Source organism: Phoca vitulina, unplaced genomic scaffold, assembly GCF_004348235.1.
Source record: "Phoca vitulina isolate PV1807 unplaced genomic scaffold, GSC_HSeal_1.0 scaffold5, whole genome shotgun sequence".
NCBI classification, from domain to species: Eukaryota; Metazoa; Chordata; class Mammalia; order Carnivora; family Phocidae; genus Phoca; species Phoca vitulina.
The window spans coordinates 24,319,485-24,326,615 of NW_022589708.1; the positions used below are offsets into that span (position 1 = coordinate 24,319,485).

A 7,131-nucleotide genomic window follows, 5' to 3' on the forward strand; every position below is an offset into this window, starting at 1 on the left:
TTTGATCTTCTGCATATAGCATTCTATATTAAGTTGATGGTCACTTAAGTTTGAACACATTCTTTACTCATTTCCTCCCCATGTTTTAGGTATATAATATCATACTTTACATCCTTTTATTTTGTGACTGAGCTTTACAGATATACTTATTTTTACTGCTTTTATGCTTCGTATTATTCTTACTTTTGCTTATAGTCTTTCCTTTCCTCTCAAAGAGTCCCTTTTAACATTTTTTGTAGGGCTGGTTTAGTGGTCATGAACTCCTTTCGCTTTTGTTTGTCTGGGAAACTATCTTTCCTACTATTCTGAATGATAGCCTTGCTGGGTAGTGTTCTTCGCTGCAGATTCTTTTACTTTTGGCATTTTGAATATATCATGCCATTCTCTTGTGGCCTGCAAGGTTTCTGCTGAAAAATTAGTTGATAGCCTTATGAGGTTTTCTAGTATCTGTAATTGTTCTTTACTCTTGCTGCTTTTAAAATTCTCTTTATATCACTACTTTTTGCCATTTTAATTACTATGTGTCTTGGCGTGGACCTCCTTGGGTTGATTTTCTTGGGGGCTCTCTATGCCTCCTGGATCTAGATATGTTTCCTTCCCCAAATTTAGGAAGTTTTCAGCCATTATTTCTTCAGATACATTTTCCGCCTTCTTTTCTCTCTCTTCTTCCTCTGAGATCCCTATAATGCAAATGTTATTATGGGTGATGAAGTGGCTGAGTTCCCTAAGTCATTCTCATTTTGCATATTTTTTTCCTCTCATCTGCTCAGTTTGATTACTTTTCATTACTCTGTCTTCCAGGTCAGTAAATCATTCTTCCTCTAGTTACTTTTTTCCATCCAATGTATTTTTAATTTCAGTTATTGAATTCTTCATCTCTGGAGATTGGTTCTTTGTATGTTTTCTCTTTGTTAAGCGTCTCACTGATGTTCTCCATTCTTTTCTCAAGTCCAGTGAGTATCTTTATGATCATATTTCCTATATTCATTTCACTTAGGTTTCTTGCTGTAGTTTTGTTTTCTACTTTCATTTGGTATATATTTCTCTGTCTCGTCATTTTGTCTTACTTTCTGTATCTGTTCCTCTGTGTTAGAAAATTCAGCTGTCTTCTGCTCTTGGAAGTCATGGGCAGGGTGTGCACTTTTAACAAGGTGTCCATGGGAGGTGACTGGCCACAACTGCCACAAACAGCAAGGCCCTGCTAAGTGTGCAGTTGGGAGATACAATGTTGGCAAGATTTGCACTGGTTTTCTCCTGAAGGGCATCCACAGCATTAGGACTGAGGCAGGTCCAGCTCGTGCGGCTTGGGCATGGTGTAAGCAAGTTATGTAGTAAAAGCTGGCACCATGCTGGTTTCTGCAGGTGGCCCTGTGTTTATGCTGGGGATTGAGGAAGGGAAATGGCACTTGACAGTTCCTTTGTCCCCAGAGGAGTCTCCCAGTGAAATCGGTCCCGTTAGGACATGCTCTTAAATGAGTAAATAATTCTCCCTTCTCTATGTCCCAGGAGTTTTTCAAATTGCTACTTCTAAACTATATCTTTGCAGGATGTTTGTTGGGCTGTCTCTTTAAGGACAGGATGCAGCTTCTTATTGCCCTCTGGTCTCTCCCAGAGCTGAGTCTGCTGATTTTTAAAATTCAAGGCTTTAAGTCCCACTGGTTCTAAGAACTCAGAAAATTCAGCCTTTCTGGTTTTCAAAGCCAAATGTTATGGGTTGTCCCTGTGTGTGCCCCCTGGTGTGAGGGTCAGTTTCTCTCCCCTCTCTGTGACAATGGCTCCCTCCTATGAATGGCCTGCATATCTATTTAACTTCTCATCATGTCTCCACCCTTCCTACCCTCTTTGATGTGGCCTCTTTATATTTAGTTGTGGAGTTTGTTCTGCCAGTCTTTGGAGGCATTTTTTGGGTTATTTACACTGATGTGAGTGCTATCTAGTTGTAGCCATGGGATGAGGTGAGCTTAGGGTCCTACTCCGCCATCTTCCCCAGAAGTCCCAACACTTGTTATTTCTTATCTTTTTGATAATAGGCATTCTAATGAGATGATATATCATTGTAGTTTAGATTTGTATTTCCCTAATAATTAGTGATGTTGAATATATTTTTATGTTCCCATTGGCAATCTGTATGTCCTCTTTGTGTAAATTTCTATTCAGATCTTCTGCCCATTTTTAATCAGGTTGTTTTTTTAATGGAGTTTTATGAGTTCTTTATATATTTTGGATATTAATCTCTTAGCAGGTATATGATTTGTAAAAATATCCTCCCATTTAGTAGGTTGCCTTTCCATTTTGATGATAGTTTCTTTCACTGTGCAGAGCTTTGTAGTGTGATGTCATCCCATTTGCTTATTTTTGCTTTTGTTTACTTTGCCTTTGAAGCCAGAGCCACAAAGATATCTGCTAAAGTCCATGTTGAGGATTTTATTGCCTATGTTTTCTTTTAGGAATTTTATGGCTTTAAGTCTTACATTCAGGTTTGGTTGTGAGTTAATTTTTATTTATGGTGAAAGTTAGTGACCTAGTGTCATTATTTTGCATGTGGCTATCCAGTTTTTCCAACACCACTTATTGAAGAGGCTATCCTTTCACCATATTATTGGCACTTTTGTCAAAAATTAATTGTCCATATGTGTGTGGGTTTAATTCTGGACTCTCTAGTTCTATTGATCTGTGTGTGGTTTTTATGCCAATACCATACTGTTTTGATTACTATAGCTTTGTAATATAGTTTGAAATCAGGGAGCATGATATCTCTAGCTTTTTTCTTTCTCAAGATTGTTTTTGGCTATTTGAAATCTTTTGTGGTTCCATGCAAATTTTAGAGTTATTTGTTATAGTTCTGTGAGATAGGGCAATGGAATTTTGATATGGATTAATTTGAATCTATAGATTTCTTTGGCTGATATGGACATTTTAACAATATTAATTCTTCCATTCTTTGAGCATGGAATATTTTCCTATTTACTTTGTCTTCTTTAATTTCTTTCATCACTATCTTATGCTTTTCTGTACATATAGGTCTTTTTCCTCCTTGGTTAAATTTATCTCTAGGTATTTTCTTATTTTTGGAACAATTGTAAATGGGATTGTTTTTTAAATTCTCTTTCTAATAATATTTTATTAGGGTATAGAAACATCACAGATTTATGTATGCTGATTTTGTGTTCTGCTATTTTATTGAATTAATTCATTCTAACATTTTTTTGATGGAGTCTTTGGGTTTTCTTTGGAGTATCATGTCATCCACAAATAGGGACAGTTTTATTTCTTTTTTTTTTTCCAATTTGGATACTTTTTTTTTTTTTTTTTTTTGGTCTGATTACTGCAGCTAGGTCTTCCAATACTATGTTGAGTAAAAGTAGAGAGACTAGGTATCCTTGTCTTATTCCTGATCTTAGAGGAAAGTCTTTTAGCTTTTCAATCTGAGTATGATATTAACCATGGATTTATCATATATAGCTTTTATCATGTTTAGAAATCTTCTGTCTATACACACTTTGTTGTGAATTTTTATCATAAATGGATATTGAATTTTGTGAAATGCTTTTTTCTGCATCTCTTTAGGTGATTGTGATTTTAATCCTTCACTTTGTTAATGTGGTGTATCACATTGATTGGTTTGTAGATATTTAACCATCCTTCCATCTGTGGAACAAATCTCATTCTCAGCTGGGTGTGCCACTGGCTCTAGGAAGTTATAGGGATAGTTCCAAAATGGCATATGCTGGCACCAACCTTAGCAAGCTAGGACAATTTTGCCAATATGGTGCGTGCCCATGTTTCCATCTCTGAAAAAAAAAAAATCTCAAATGGTTTTCTGACTCTCCAGCAGGCACTAAGATTAATAAAATCTTAAGTCCTTCACATATGGTCTAGGTACTTTTCAAATTGGTGTTTTGGTCAGTCCCCAGGTGAGTGAGTCTGTGTACAAGCTCTTTAAGAGCAGATTCTCTCTTCCCTACAGTTCTATGGTTTTCCTGGAACCCTGTTGGTTTTCAAGGCCTGCTGTTTAGGGAGCTTGTCTCTTTCATGCAGGATCTAAGGGTTGAGGTGCCTGACATGGACCACAAACCCCCACTGCTCAGGAAATATTCCATGCTTTTGAGATCCCTCTCAATTATGTATCACTACACCTGGGGTAGAGTGTTTTTTGGTGAGACAATGTCTCTGCCTCTTCTACCCACGTTGATATTATCCTTTATGTCCTTTGTTGTGAAGGCTCTGTTTTTCTGGTTTTCTGGTCCTTTTCAGAGGAAATTATTCCACATATAGTTGTATATTCGTTGTATCCATGGGAGTGAGTGAGTTTATGATTCTCTGGTGTGGCCATCTTGAACCTCTCCTCCTGTTTTTGTAATTCCTATATTTGAGAGTTCATATTTATCATAAGTCTAATATCCTACTCTCAAATTGAATTCTCTTGGCATTTTAAAGCAATGTGTGCTTTTTAGTTTTTACAAATCCTGGAGTCAGAATATTTTAAATCTGGGGCGCCTGGGTGGCTCAGTTGGTTGAGCAACTGCCTTCGGCTCAGGTCATGATCCTGGAGTCCCTGGATTGAGTCCCACATCGGGCTCCCTGCTCAGCAGGGAGTCTGCTTCTCCCTCTGATCCTCCCCCTCTCATGCTCTCTGTCTCTCATTCTCTCTCTCAGGTAAATAAATAAAATCTTTAAAAAAAAAAAAAAAGAATATTTTAAATCTGAACTTAGACTATAACTTGTTGATGCTTGAATATTAATTTCACTCATGAATAGATTTATACATTTTCAAATCAATTTGCAGTCTTCAAATGTACCTGGCAGCTAAGATTTTGTTAAATTTTATATTGGATTACAAAACACTGAGATTCAGAATCTATTGAGATCTTTAATTTGCTAATGAAATGGAGGAGAGGGTGAGCAAGCAGTGGAGGGAAAAAAGAGACATCAGAAATCTTGATTGTTCAATATTATAAAGGCCTACAGAAGTGGAATGTGGTGAGAGGACAGTTTAACTTTATAACAAATTTTGACTACTTAGAGTTATAATATGAGTGCAAAGTTATTGGAATTGAATTGACATAAAATTAAACATTCTTATTAAATGCCACTGGAAGCTTATATCCCAAAATTTAATGTTTGGTGTATTTATTACATTTCATTGAGTTGTGAAGGAAAACAAAACAAAACAAAATCTTGAAAGATCTGAAATCCAAACTATCTGAGCTTCATATTTTTTTAAAAAGATCTTATTTATTTATTTGAGAGAGAGAGAGAGAGAGCACGAGTGGGGGGGAAAGGGCAGAGAGAGGGAGCAGCAGACTCCTCACTGAGCAGGGAACTCGATGCAGGGCTCAATCTCCCAGGACCCCAGGATCATGACCTGAGTCAAAGGCAGATGTTTAACTGAGCCACACAGGAGCCCCTTGAGCTTCACATTCCTTATTTGTAAATAGATGTGAGGGTGTTTACCACATGTCACATTATGATAAAGACAAAGTAACAACACATGTTAGTAAACACTTGGCACAACAAAGTAGTACTTTCTTGGAATATAGTAAGCGTACAGTAAATGGTTTTGAATATTCAAATATAAACTTTTAGACTAAATCTGGGTTATTGGATGTTTAACTGATTTGTCAAATAAGAGATAGAGGGAATCAAGCATTCCTAATATACCAATCTAAGTTAACTCTGTTAGGACATCACAATCAACCTGTGCTTAGGAGAAGATTCACTAACCCACTTTTAGTAACTCTCATTTCTTGGTTCTATAGAACATATTCAGATGAATAAAGAGAGTTGCCTTACTCTGTCCTATTCTGAAACTTAATAATAAATTCATGTGCCTCTATAGACCCCACACTTTCTAAGCATTGATCATGCATATTTACTGGTAATCCACCCAAACAACATAGAACGGATCACAGATCCAAGCTTCTGCTCACTCTCTTCCTTCAGGCTAAAACCCTGCTCTTATCCTACCTATTCTCTATCTCACAAAATCCAAACAAATGCCACTTTCTTCAAATGCATGTCCTGTACACTTAATCTGAATTACTAACTTTTCAAATGATCCAAAACCCTGTAATGATAGTAACATATCAAAATGCCAGGTAAAAGAGGAATCCAATAGTTTTCTTGGTAATGAGAGAAGTAGCAACTTAAAAGTTTATAGGCACACGTGTCTCTAATGGTGCTTCTTGACCAGGGACAATTCTGTGCCCTAGAAGACAGATGACAAAGTCTGAAGACATTTTGCTTGTCATCCTTAAAGGGGAGAGGGTGCTACTGGCATCTAGGGGGTGGAGGCCAGATATACTACTGCTAAACATCCTATGATTGACAGTACAGACTTCTAGAACAAAGACTTATCTTGTCAAAATATCAGTAGTGCTGAGGTTGAGAAACCCTAGTTTGGAGCAGAGTAACAATACCTCATTTCTCTTACTAACTGCTAAAGGGCTGAGTATAAAAGTGTGCTGTTGGAATGGCAGCAATTCTTTGTCATTACAAACTATAGAAATGATCCCTGAAAGTATAGTCTTAGTTCTTTGTCATTACAGCTGATCACAGGGAAGGCAAAGGAGTGTGCCTATTTTCACAGAGTGAAATCATAGAGTATAGCTGCCACAGCAGAGAAAGGGCTCTGCTGGTGCACATGTTCTGTTCTCCTTTTCTCAGGCTGCTGTTAAAGTGTAGGATAGCTTCCAAGGATTTGGACATATTATGGGAAAGAGATGCTCAAGACCATAGCAATTTTTGGCTGTGATTCTAAAACTTAAATTTTTTGGTGTGATTTTTTGGTGACCTAATAGTAAAGCTAGACACATTGGTTATAACAATAACTGCTTCTAAGTAACTGCCATTTGTCAGGAATTTTACACATGCTATTTAATATTCACAAGAACTCTGAAGTTGGTGCTACTAGTTGTGTTTCACAATACTTTGCTTATTCTCATATTTACTTTTTTCTTAATAAACTAATAGTTAACTGTTCCTAAGAAAAATGTTATTTTATATAAATCCTTATGCTTTGCTAATAATAATGATAATCATCATCATCATCATAAAATGATGCTGGTGATGATCATGCTGATGATAACAATGAAGCTTACTCTATATTTTCCCATGCTTGAAGTGCAGTGA

The 7,131-nt window shown here is 36.7% G+C and overlaps 1 pseudogene; it reads right to left on the reverse strand.

Moving 5' to 3' along the window:
* Positions 1 to 6,452: 6,452 nt before the first annotated feature.
* Positions 6,453 to 6,530, reverse strand: LOC116631853 (annotated as a pseudogene).
* Between the last annotated feature and the right edge of the window lie 601 nt (positions 6,531 to 7,131).